General features: G+C 39.7%; 1 protein-coding gene across 1 annotated transcript in view; it reads left to right on the top strand.

The window, feature by feature from the left end:
- Positions 1 to 11,096: 11,096 nt before the first annotated feature.
- zyx (zyxin) overlaps positions 11,097 to 12,277 on the top strand; it is a 29,336-nt gene continuing 28,155 nt past the window's right edge. Inside the window, exon 1 of the mRNA XM_051720433.1 lies at positions 11,097 to 11,257. The gene's annotated coding sequence lies outside the window, so the exon portion shown is untranslated. The remainder of the gene's footprint in view (positions 11,258 to 12,277) is intronic.

The raw sequence follows: 12,277 nt of genomic DNA, 5'->3' as shown, positions 1-12,277 counted from the left end.
GATAAACTCAGTGTGCGTCTCACCCGCGATGGCGGTAATGTACAAATAGTCCAACGTGGCCCAGACATAAACCTCTTACTTGAGTCGCATGAGGACATTTGTAGAATGTGTTCGTCCAATGTTTGACTCTGACTCAGTTCCTCGAAGCTCGGGTGATGACGGGAGGTCGTTTCCTCGCTCTGTCGGTGGGCGGTACGGCGACTGATTCTCGGCGGGTTAGCGAAGTCGACTCGGTTGAAGAAGGAAGAGAAATCTTCTTTCTTCACTTCTGCAGGCAAAAGGGTGAGATGCGGATTGCTCAGTGGTCTCCTTCGGATCCATTATCGTGCTCAGTGGAACATGGAGAATCTCGAGATGGAGATTGTATGGCCAAAGTTCAGGTACGTACATTACTTCCTTGGGCAGCGAGGCTACACCTGGGAGCAGCAGGGCTGCAAATAGATGCGGCGAATACTGTCGCTGGAAGCAAGGCTTAGGAGGAATCTCCGGGGTTTTATACTCTTGATGACATCATGGTTGAGGGATGCGTTCTGTCGTGCGTTTCATCCAATAGGAGTTGAGAGTTCGATCCTTAAGAATTTCACATCTAGGTGTAAAGTGAGCAAGGCTTGATGGGATCTGCAGTCTGTTTGGACTCCCCTTTGTTTGATTTTGGTGCCGTTTTTGTGTTATCAGCCTTTGAGTGTTCCTACAGGCCTTAGTCAGGCTTTATGACTGTGTGTAGGCCTGCCTTTGTCTCCTATCTGAGCACATGAGGCCCAACAGCCCCTTTACTTTATGCTGTTCAGTTTGCATCTGATTAATGTTTCTTCAAAGACCCCATGAAATCAAAATGAAAGTTTTGTTACTTTTAAGGACTAAGGTTATCTATATGCTAATGTATTTCTAAACGTTGCAAAATTCGTTTTCAGCAGATATATGCATTTAAAATCAGTCTCTCTCTTCCAAACCCAGGAAAATGTATGATGTCACAAAGCTGCTGAGAAATGTTATCTAGAATCAAATGTTATCTAGAACAAGAACGTACGCTCCCCCACATCTTCTCAGTGCTCCAGAGACGAGCCATTTGACATGTCCTGCGCCAACTTCCAGTTTTAGTAGAAATACATCAACAACGTTCCTGTATGAACTGCCTACCTGGTGGCCAGCCCCAGCCTTCCTACTCTATTATTTTATTAAAGCTATTTATTCTTCTATTGTGACTTACTGTAATCAATTTATTGTAGTAAATTTGGTATGTAATTTATCAACTTGATATTGCATTTGGTCCTCTGGAGTGACACTTTTGATTTTTATTCATTTATGTATGTTAATTTTAAAACTTTTAAAGTGAATCTTAATGTGCAGCACTCATCTCTTTCTATTCTATGTATAAAGAATCTGCTTTCTTAATACAATAAAGTTATGTTATACTGAGGGCGTTTTCAGACCTGCAGCTCGTTTCATTTGTTCCGAGACAGGGACTAAAATTGTTACATCATTGCATTTTCTTCTTGGTTCGGTTCCCTTTCACAAGGCGACATTTCAAAATGAACCAAAACTGTGTCAATAAAAGCCACATGTGAGCAAACTGTCCCTTATTTGTCACAATTTAGCATTACAAATTTTTGAGTATTGTTGTAATGTAATGTCACGCCTATGCAAAACGTCAACGCATAGTAAAGAATGCACGTTCCAGTCAGAGGTTGCACTGCACATACACATTATCCGACACACGGATGACATGAGTTGTAAAATTTACGTCATGGTTATTTTTATCCATCATTAATTGTTTTTGCATTATTTCTGCATTGAAAAGTGGCTTTTCTCACGGTTACTTTTACCTTTCTCTCGTGTGCACGCGCGCGCACACACACACACACACACACACACACGGCAGAGTGAATAATAAAAATGGCTTTTATCTGTCATCCTAGCTGTGCTCTGCCACTATCCGAAAGAGAAAAGTGATCGTACAGAATTATGAAACAGCTCCTATATTAAACGTGCAATGATGTCTAATATAGTTGCCAAAAGGCTATATCAAAATTTTGATGCTGAATTACAGTGAAGAGCTGACCTACAGATGTCTTCTCCAAAGAGCCATCAGGTATGATCATGGTTTTTATAAGGATATTGTTTGGTTCGTTTGCCATTGGGTCAGATTGCATTCTCACCACAAGCAAACCGCTCCACGGTTCATTTGCAATCAGTCCGAAACATCCTCGTCTAGGTGGTCTCGGACTGATTGTTTTGGAGCAGATACAAGTGTGATTGCTTTGTTCATATATGCCTAAACAAACCGAACCAAGGGAGAAAACGCACCAGGTTCCGAAAAAAATGCTCCAAACAAGCCAGGTGTGAAAACGCCCTGATTGTCTGGAATTTTGCTTTACTTAGACAAAACCTAAGATTTATTTTCTTGGGTAAAAATTGAATGTAAAAAATTATGAGTAAATTCATTTAAATCTATGTAATGCATTAACATCAAAGGCCATAAACATACATTAAGCTAGTACGTGAACGCTGATGCGCTTGTCCAACGCATTGCCAATATGCGGCCCGGCTGAACATGCTTAATGTTAGTTTCTGCTCTACTAGTTAGTTACTCTTGGTAACTCAAAGGAGCGATAGAGCTCAAAATCTTCAAAAGTTTGTACCATTAAACTGGAATGGTTATTAAGGTAAGTTGTTATAGGGGCCTGTGTAGCTCAGTGGTAAAATACGCTGGCTACCACCCCTGGAGTTCGCAAGCTCATTAGTTCAAATCCCAGGGTGTGAATCCAGCCAGGTCTCCTAAGCAACCAAATTGGCCTGGTTGCTAGGGAGGGTAGAGTCACATGGGGTAAACTCCTCGTGGTCACTATAATGTGGTTCGTTCTCAGTGGGGCACGTAGTGAGTTGAGTGTGGTTGCCACGGTGGATGGCGTGAAGCCTCCACACGCGCAACAAGCCACATGATAAGATGCACGGGTTGACGGTCTCAGAGGCGGAGAGAACTGGGATTCGTCCTCCACCACCCAGAGCAAATCACTACACAACCATGAGGACTTAAAAAGCACATTGGGAATTGGGCATTCCAAATTGGGAGAAAGGTAAGTTGCTATAAATGTATTGACTTTTACTTGTTCAACAATATATAGGCAACGGAAACTCTATTAATATAAGTTTTTGTAACACATTTCAATGGAGAGGAGGCTAGAACTGGCTTGATAGTATAAATAATAGTTTAATCAAGAACTGAACCAAAAGACACACACACAGGTGTCGGGCAGCTGACCGTAACTCTCTCTCTGTCGCACCGCCGTCTCCGGTCACCTTTATCCCTCTCGGGGTTCATCAGCCTAATTAGGGGCCGGGTGTGTGGAATCACGACCCTGACCCGCCCTCCGCCCTGCCATAGTTTTATTTTTTATTTTTACAAATACCTAGCAAACAACACTGCTAAGAAATCTAAGAAAGTCACACATTAGGTTACAGCACTGCATTAGGTTTTTCCTGAAAAAATGCTTTGCCGAACAGTTGAGTTCACCAGACTCCTTTGATTATTCCCAGACTCCTGCACAAGACAAGCAGTTGTATTACAAAGTGAATATCCCTTAATTAAGGCAGCTTATGTAATACACACAGGGGTTGTCATTACCTGTAGACTGGTGCTGCCCAATGAATGATCTTTCTGTGAATTGGATTGTGCTTGGAACTTAAGACAAATGGGGTTGGGTAATGAGACTGGGATAATTAGTACCACATGTCATCTCCCTCTCTCACACACACACCTTAGTGAGCAATAATACAAGACTCTGAACCCTGTAACCCCAATTCTGTTGTCCTTCCTTTCTCACACACATGTACATGCAAACAAAAAGGCAAAAGGAAACAGGTATCTGGATCAATATGTGTTTGTTATTTTGTTGTCTTATTGAGCGCTCTCTCCGACAGTGTTTGTTCAATTCTATTTATGTTGAAATTGACCAAGAGAGATTTGATATACACTCCAGGGCCCTGATTTATGTCTTTAGTGGATGGCTCTGATCCACACACACAAGCATGTACAGTAGATTACATACCCTTTTGAAGCATGAAGTGTGCTTTGGATTTAGACAGCTGTGATTAGTATGATGTATATCATTAATAAGAGTCATGCACATGTAAACGTGCATGCACACGCAATCAAATCTGCACACATGGATAGCTTGCACTGACACCATGCAGTTCAGCTAGCATTAGTTTATGTAAAACCTGATGATCCATTTTATCCCAATATGATTTTAGAGTGTTTCAAATAGAATCTTGTGAGTTTCAATGAAAGCTAGGAAATCTGACCTTTAATAGCAAGGAGGTAACATGATCAGTGCCACAAATCTGCTTATTTGATTAGTAAACTACAAATAGTGCAGAATCTTAAATACGTACTTATTCATTTTATGTCATATCTTTCCTTTGATTCATATTTTTTAAAATCCTAAAACTTTCTGTATACTCCCAGATTAAAATTAGATTTTGAATCCCAGATTTTCAACGTGGAACCCCACTGTATCTCTGTCATACTTTTGTTTGAACAGCACTGACAGTATATTGGTCCAGGTCTCTAGAAACAGCATTTATATTGGTCAAGGTCTCTAGAAACTATTGAGACGTAGCTTGCCTCATTATCCTATCTTTTCATGAGGACATACTCAGAGGTGGGTAGTAACGCGCTACATTTACTCCGTTACATTTACTTGAGAATCTTTTTGGAAAAATGTACCTTTATGAGTATGATTTATGGTCTGTACTTTTCACTAAGTAAATTTCTGATTAAATGTTTTTACTTTTACTTCATTACAATATGTAGCATTCCTGTCGTTACATTCCTGGTTTTAATTTAATAATTGTTAATAAATGCGTAATTTATTGAGATTTTTGTAAGGAGTTATGGGACTCTTACAACAGCGGAACTTCACAGCTGCTGCACGCTGTCACTCGAGTCGCGTTCAACACTACAGAAGCAAGCGGGCAAAACAAACATTTCTTCACTCCACACAATGCCTTCATTTTACACCAAGACAAGGATATATTTCAAGATTAAAATTGCAGCTCCAGTTTAAGAAAACACAGTGAGGTCAGTTTCAGAGATTGTAATAATGTGGGCTTGTCTGTGGTGATATTTATTTTCAGCGTGAATCTGTAACTGTGGGCTCTTATGACCTCAGTTTCTAAGTTTACATTTTTATATCAGTGCTGCAACATATCAGTGCCTATTGTACACGTTAAGTGCAAATGTTTTGCCCTGCCTATCGCAATTGTGAGCATTTTTGCACGTGCAAGGTTGGCACCTGCGCAGTGTTTGACAGATGCAGGCGGCTTTGTCTTATGGACAACATGCTTCCAGATAAGGTGCAATTTATACTTAGTGTACAGAACTAATTATCTAAATTCTTTTGACACTGACAATGCTGGACCGTCACTGAACTAAATTCACACAGGATGTAAAAAGCTGTGAAATAATGACAGAAGGCATGAATAAAGCATGATCTTGCTTCAGTGTATAATTACACATTATATATAATTTGGAACTGTGTGACATTGTTCATGTTTTTCACACTAATAATTATTAGAAAAAGGTTTCCAAACTTCTCTTCCAATTGACAGATTCATCCAAATCTGAGAAGCATCCTTAAAGTGATAGTTCAGACTTTAATCATTTCCCGCCCTCATGTTCTTCCAACCCCGTGAAACGTTCTGTATTCTGCGGAACCCAAAAGTGGTTAGACAGAATGTTAGGGACTGACAGTCTCCATTCCCTTTCAAAATATGGAGGGAGTAAAAAACATGCTGTGAAAGTAATGATTAAGGCTAGCATTCTGTCTAACTTCTCCTTAAAGGAATAATTTTCCCAAAATTCTCACATCATTTACTCACCCTAATTCCATTAGATTTTTAGAAGAATATCTCAGCTCTGTTTGTTCATAGAATGCACATGAATGGTGAACAAAACTCTGAAGCTCAGAAAGCACATAAAGGCAGCATTAAAGTAATTCAAATGATACTGGTTCAATCTATGTCTTCAGAAGAGATCTGATAAGTGTGGGTGAGAAACAGATCAAAATTTAAATCCTAATAAATCTCCACTTTCACATTCTTCTCCTTGTGTTTCTGCTGATTCAATTATTTGTTCATATCGCCACCTACTGGGCAGGGAGGAGAATTAATTGTAAAAAGGACTATATATATATTATATATTTATAGATATTTATCTGTTTCTCACCCACACCTATCATATTGCTTCTGAAAATAGTATGAATTATTTTTATGCTCCCTCTATGTGCTTTTTGGAGCTTCAGTGGTTCTGGTCACCATTCACTTGCATTGTATGGACCAACAGAGCTGAGATATTCTTCTAAAAATCTTCATTTGTGTTCTGCAAAAGAAAGAAAGTCATATGCATCTGGGATGGCATGAGGGTGAGAAAATGAGAGCATTTAATTTTTTTTGGTGAACTTTCCCTTTAATTTGATGCATGGACGAATGAAGTCATATGGGTTTGGAACAACATGGTGGTGAATTATGACAATTTCCATTATTAACAATAACATTAATAGTAGTTTTATTATTAATAATAATAATCATTCTGTAATGCATGTTAAATGTGTGTCATGTACTGGAATATAGGAGAGCAAATATCCATTACATTATATGTGAAAGTAACTAGTTACTCACTCCTTGATTATTCTTTTTATTGGATACTTACTCTTACTTGAGTAATTTTTAACATTATTACTTTTACTTCTACTTGAGTAATTTTTTTTAAGTAATTGTACTTTTACTTGAGTAAGGTTTTTGGCTACCCTACCCACCTCTGGACATACTGTATTCAAAGGTATTCTCTCTGCCCTCTTTTAAATTTGTGCCTCAGAGTGTCTCTGTGTCACTAAATTGGAATACTTGAGGAGCTCCCATCCCTCCTCTATAATTCAGATGTTTCCTCTCTCTTCAAGTTAACCTACATTCCCTCCCTTCTTGTCTAGACTCCTGTCTATCTGTTCATCATCATCGCTTCCCTGTATCTGTCCAAACTACTCCATGTATAAGACTTGTCAAGTGTCCATCCTCTAAACTTTGTTGTCCATCAAACATTTTCCTAGAGTGGATCTGTATTAGCTAAACACCAACCTCAAAACCACTTTACATCTTTCTCTCTGTTTCTTCTTATCCTAAACAAGAGGTCAAAGTTTGGTTGGTTGGCATGATCCACTTAGCCTCTGATGATAGATTCTGTTACTACACTGTTCTGGGGCAAAAACCACCTTCCTCCATTGACAGACATTTAAAAGTAGCCATGTATTCTGACGAAATAATTTTTGCCAGCATGTATTACATTATAGTACTGTATTTTTTGGTGGGTCTATTTAACAGGGTGCCTATCCTTTTTGACCGATGAAATTCAATGAATTTTTAATAACCTTATCCAGGCATTTGTAATTACTGGATACAGAATTTTAAAAATATTTTTGGGGCCCTGGGTAGCTCAGAAAGTAAAGACGCTGACTACCACCCCTGGAGTCACGAGTTCGAATCCAGGGCGTGTTGAGTGACTCCAGCCAGGTCTCCTAAGCAACCAAATTGGCCGGTTGCTAGGAAGGGTAGAGTCACATGGGGTAACTTCCTTGTGGTCGCTATACTGTGGTTCTCACTCTCAGTGGGGCACGTGGTGAGTTGTGTATGGATGCCGTGGAGAATAGCATGGGCCTCCACATACGCTATGTCTCCACGGTAACGCGCTCAACAAGCCACGTGATAAGATGTGCAGATTGATGTCTCAAACGTGGAGGCAACTGAGATTTGTCCTCCACCACCTGGATTGAGGCGAGTCACTACGCCACCACAAGGACTTAGAGCACATTGGGAATTGTGCATTCCAAATTGGGGAGAAAAGGGGGAGAAATTCGGTATAGAATTATCATGACTTATTTGTAAGCCGTTTTGACACATGATCACAATGGCTTTATAGCTTTATAAATAATAAAGTTTTAACATAAGAAATAGTGCTTTTATAAAATTATATGCTTCACATTTCTGCCCCATTGGGATGAATGGGAACGCTAAGGGATAGTTCTCTCCAAATAGACTTCCTCAGTCAAAACACTACACTGTAAGACTGTGTGCTGGCACCTAGTGGACAGTAACTGAACTATAACCATGATTTTAGTCAAGATTAAAAACAGCACTGGGTAAACTTGAATTTCAAATGTTCTAATAAAAAAAAATTATTATAAAATGTGAGTGGTGTTTGCCCATGTTAAACTCACTGCAATGATGCTAGGGTGTTGTTTGTGGTTGCCAGTGCATTGCTATGCAGTTGCTAGGATGTTTTGGGCAACTTCTAGGGCATTGCTAGGGTGTTCTGTGTGGTTTCTTACCTGCGCAAGTCAGAAAAGCCCATCCAGAAATGGTCTGGTTTCCTCCTTCATTGTAAGTCTATGGAATTTGCCAGGTGATTTTTTTTTATTTACCATGTGAAAATCAGAACTCTGATCACTTACAAAAGTAACAGCACAACTCTTTTTAACAAGCCACATGATTTCAGAAATTACTCATGTCCATAATACAAACGTGTGGGTCAAGCTATATACCTAAAGTTCAATTCTTAGGGTTAGGGATTTTGAAAAACCACTAACCCTAACTATGAGCAATAGTTCTAGTGATGGTGGCCTTAGCAAACACCGCTAATGTGTGCATTATGGTGTGATCCTGTGCAAATATGTGGAGCAAGTTTCTATTTGCAAATGCATGAATGTGTTTGGTATGCCCAGTACATGCTTATGCGTGTTTGTGCGATTATGCACATTTCTTTGAGACAACACAAAAACCATTGTTTCTGAATACACATAACCTCTGAGAAAAAGAGGAGAAAGAGTAATATGACTCCCTCTGTGTCCAGTAAATTAGGCAGACTATGTCACTGAATGTGCATGTTAAAGTTTAGCTAAGAAGTACACTGTTCACTCACTATGACTCATAGCAAGGGAGGGGGAAGAGAGGGATTGTTCCATGCTAAGTGTTGGCAGAGTTCCAGGCTGCACTTTGATGCCAGAGAGTCTCCGTCTGTGCAAACTCACCTCTCACACTAAGGGATCCAAGGGCTAGCTCCAGAAACTGCCCATAAACTACATACTTTATGCATGTCCTCTTCATTTGTTTAGGGTTAGGAAATTTTCAGCCTATTCTGAGATGGCTTACTTTAAACTGTTATTTTACTGTCATAACTCACCAAGTGACCACACCGGATGTTGGTTAGGATCTGGATCCGTATGGAAAGATTAAAACAAGTACTGTGATTGATGACAGCTTTTTCCATAGTAACAAAATCTCCTTGTTGTATTGGAGTGCTGATTTACAATGGCAGCCGGCCATATGTTCCCTTGATAGTTCACTCAGTGCATATGCTAAAGGGAGACTGCAATGGAGAGCTGTGCATTCGGAATGAACAGCAGATATTTTCCAGGCCACTGTGTGAAAAAAAAAGAAACAACATAATGCACCTGAATCATTAATAGGCCTCAGGAGGATAAAGAGTGTTAGGGTGAGAAAAGGAAAGAGAGAGAGAGAGAGAGAGAGAGAGAGAGAGAGAGAGAGAGAGAAAGAGAGAGAGAGAGAGAGTTTAAAACTAACAGATGTGCAGGATGGGTGGAATTACCTTCCTGCAGGATGGCTACCGCCACATCCTCACATGAGTGTAATTCTCTAATACACCTTGAGCATTTAAGCATTGACACTCTTTTGAGATAAATTAAATGACGTGCGTAATTTCTGGACCGCTAGCATCACCAACATAGGGGCAATGCTGCCTCAGTGGTTAAGACTCTGGGTTACTGACCAGAAGGTTGGGGGTTCAAGCCCCAGCACTGCCAAGATGCCACTGTTGGGCCCTTGAGCAAGGCCCTTGACCCTATCTGCTCCAGTGGTGCTGTATCATGGCTGACACTGCACTCTGACCCCAGCTTAGCTAGGATATGTGAAAAAAGAAAAAAAAGAATTTCACTGTATATATGCAAAATGTATGACAATAATAAAGGATTTCTTCTTCTTAAAAACAAAATCACAAATATATAACCTGTTTTCAAACAGGTTTCCCTAACACTCCCCCTGTCTGCCATTAGTCACAGACAGTCCTGTCCTAAACTAACATTGGCATTGGTTGAACCAATTCTGCAGTGCTGGGCTGGTCGGGATGCACAAAGCAATGTTTTATAGCATTTCACAAAGCAGGTTTTAGTGGCTAACCAGGTAAGTTTAAGCTTAGTTTGATTGTGGTTTGCTAGTCGAGCTGGTGGGCCACTATAGCCACAAAGGGCCAGCAGAGCTTTACTGGTGAAGCAGGTCATCAAGCATAATTAACCAAAGAAATATTGCTGGTTAAGCTAGTCAAGAAGCCTTGTTGGAACACCAGCATGCAAAAACCACATATGCTGGTAATCAACTATGCTGGTCTTCTCACCAGGCTTTCTTATAGTTGTCTTTGTTTATTAAACTGGGAGAGGGTAAAGTATTTTTAACATCGATAAAATTACGTACTTTAGCTTTAACTCTCATTAGAGAACAACAGTGCCAGTCCATGAAAGAAAGCTCTTCTCCATTTCTTTTTACTTGGATGTGTGCTAAACTCTTTCAGCACTGAAACTTTCAGCGCTGTTAATATCTTTTGTGTGACCCTTTTTGCTTCAAATTAAGCTGGAACCAGCAGTGGAAATAGTATGGACAGCAACATAGAGGTTGACCACGACTCTTAAAACTAACTTGACTTTGCAAGTGTTGTTTTTGAGGGAGACTCTGGGTTTGGTGTGAGTTTGATTGCCGCACTAAGCACTCTATGTTCCTCTCCTCTCTCCTGTGTCCTGCCAACCATTCCTATGTCTGTATCTAATCAACCCCCAATCTCCTTTATCTCTCCCTCTTTCCCTCCCTCTCTCTGGCTCTCTTTCTCAAACACTTACTCACCCACTCTGCCCTTACAAGGAAAGGCAGGCAGGGTTGATGTCATAGAATGAAAAATGTTTAAAGAATCCAAAGGGGGCGAGAGAGTGGGGGAAAGAAGGAGAGAGAAGCATTTGGTAATAGACACAACCTGTGCGAAAGTCAAACGAGAGAGAACTTGTTTGGTGGGAGGGATGGTGTCATTCCTTTAAGAGACATGTAGGGGGAGGGTCCAACAGCTGTGCATTGATTTTCTGGCTTACAGAGAGACATACAAGTACTGAAAGTGGAGGAGAAGGAGAGAGAGAGGATTCGTGACAAACAGGTAAGCCAAAGCTGTTTTCAATACAACAAGACAATGTGGCTTGTTAAGACTTTTTATTTAATTAGTGTCCAATGCTTTCATTTCCGCCACACTGAAAAAATGTTTTTGCTTTCGTTTAAAAGTCATAATTATTACATTAAAAGTCATAATTCTAAGGTAAAAAGTCATAATTATGAGATTCAAAGTAATAATTATTAAGTTCTAAGTCATTTTTATGACACAAGTCATAATTACGATATTAAAGAGTCAACATTGAAAAAAAAAAAAAGTACAAATTATGAGATAGTGGGCCCTTAGAGTGCTTTGCCTTAAACACAGCACTATGTGATACGTTATATGCACAAAGTCAATGAGCATGGCCATGAGGTTTTGATATTTTTGTTCAAGCAGACGCTAAGTGTAAGCGCAAATGGGTTGGCGAAATTGCATGCACAAAATGCTAATGGCTGGGTCAAGTGCAATTTAATTCTGAGGTTCTTCTCTGCTTATTGCACTGTCTCCTTCCTATTATACTGTATATTCCATTACCTGACAAGCAACATAGATATAAATTAAGACAGCCAATTTAAAGAATTTGGTACTGTAAATGGGCTGTCTGTGGAATGCATCTCCTGCTCTGTGACTGTACTGACTTTAGACAACAATGTATGTGTTGTATGTTCTCTATTGGCCTCTCTGGGACTATTGGTTTTACAAAGTAAACGTATTATTATTATTATTATTATTATTATTATTATTATTAATCATATTGTTCTAATGACACACAAATCATCACTAGTATTAAAAGTGATCGATAGCTCTTTGATATCATCTGCTGGTGGAATCCCCAAACAGCAAATCAGGAACCGATTTTAAACTTTGCGCAGAGAATAGACCTGCTTCTCAGATGTCTTAGCGCAATTACCTGTTTCTCAGTTAAATAGCAAACTGCGCTTGTGCCACTTCATTAATATACAATACACCCACAGTTTGCATGCATACACCCACAGATAGCACAAACAATCCTACTCACACCCACTT

This window comes from Myxocyprinus asiaticus, chromosome 16, assembly GCF_019703515.2.
Source record: "Myxocyprinus asiaticus isolate MX2 ecotype Aquarium Trade chromosome 16, UBuf_Myxa_2, whole genome shotgun sequence".
Taxonomy (NCBI): domain Eukaryota; kingdom Metazoa; phylum Chordata; class Actinopteri; order Cypriniformes; family Catostomidae; genus Myxocyprinus; species Myxocyprinus asiaticus.
The sequence above is the reverse complement of the archived record's forward strand: the minus strand, read 5'-3'. Positions and strand labels throughout refer to the sequence as shown.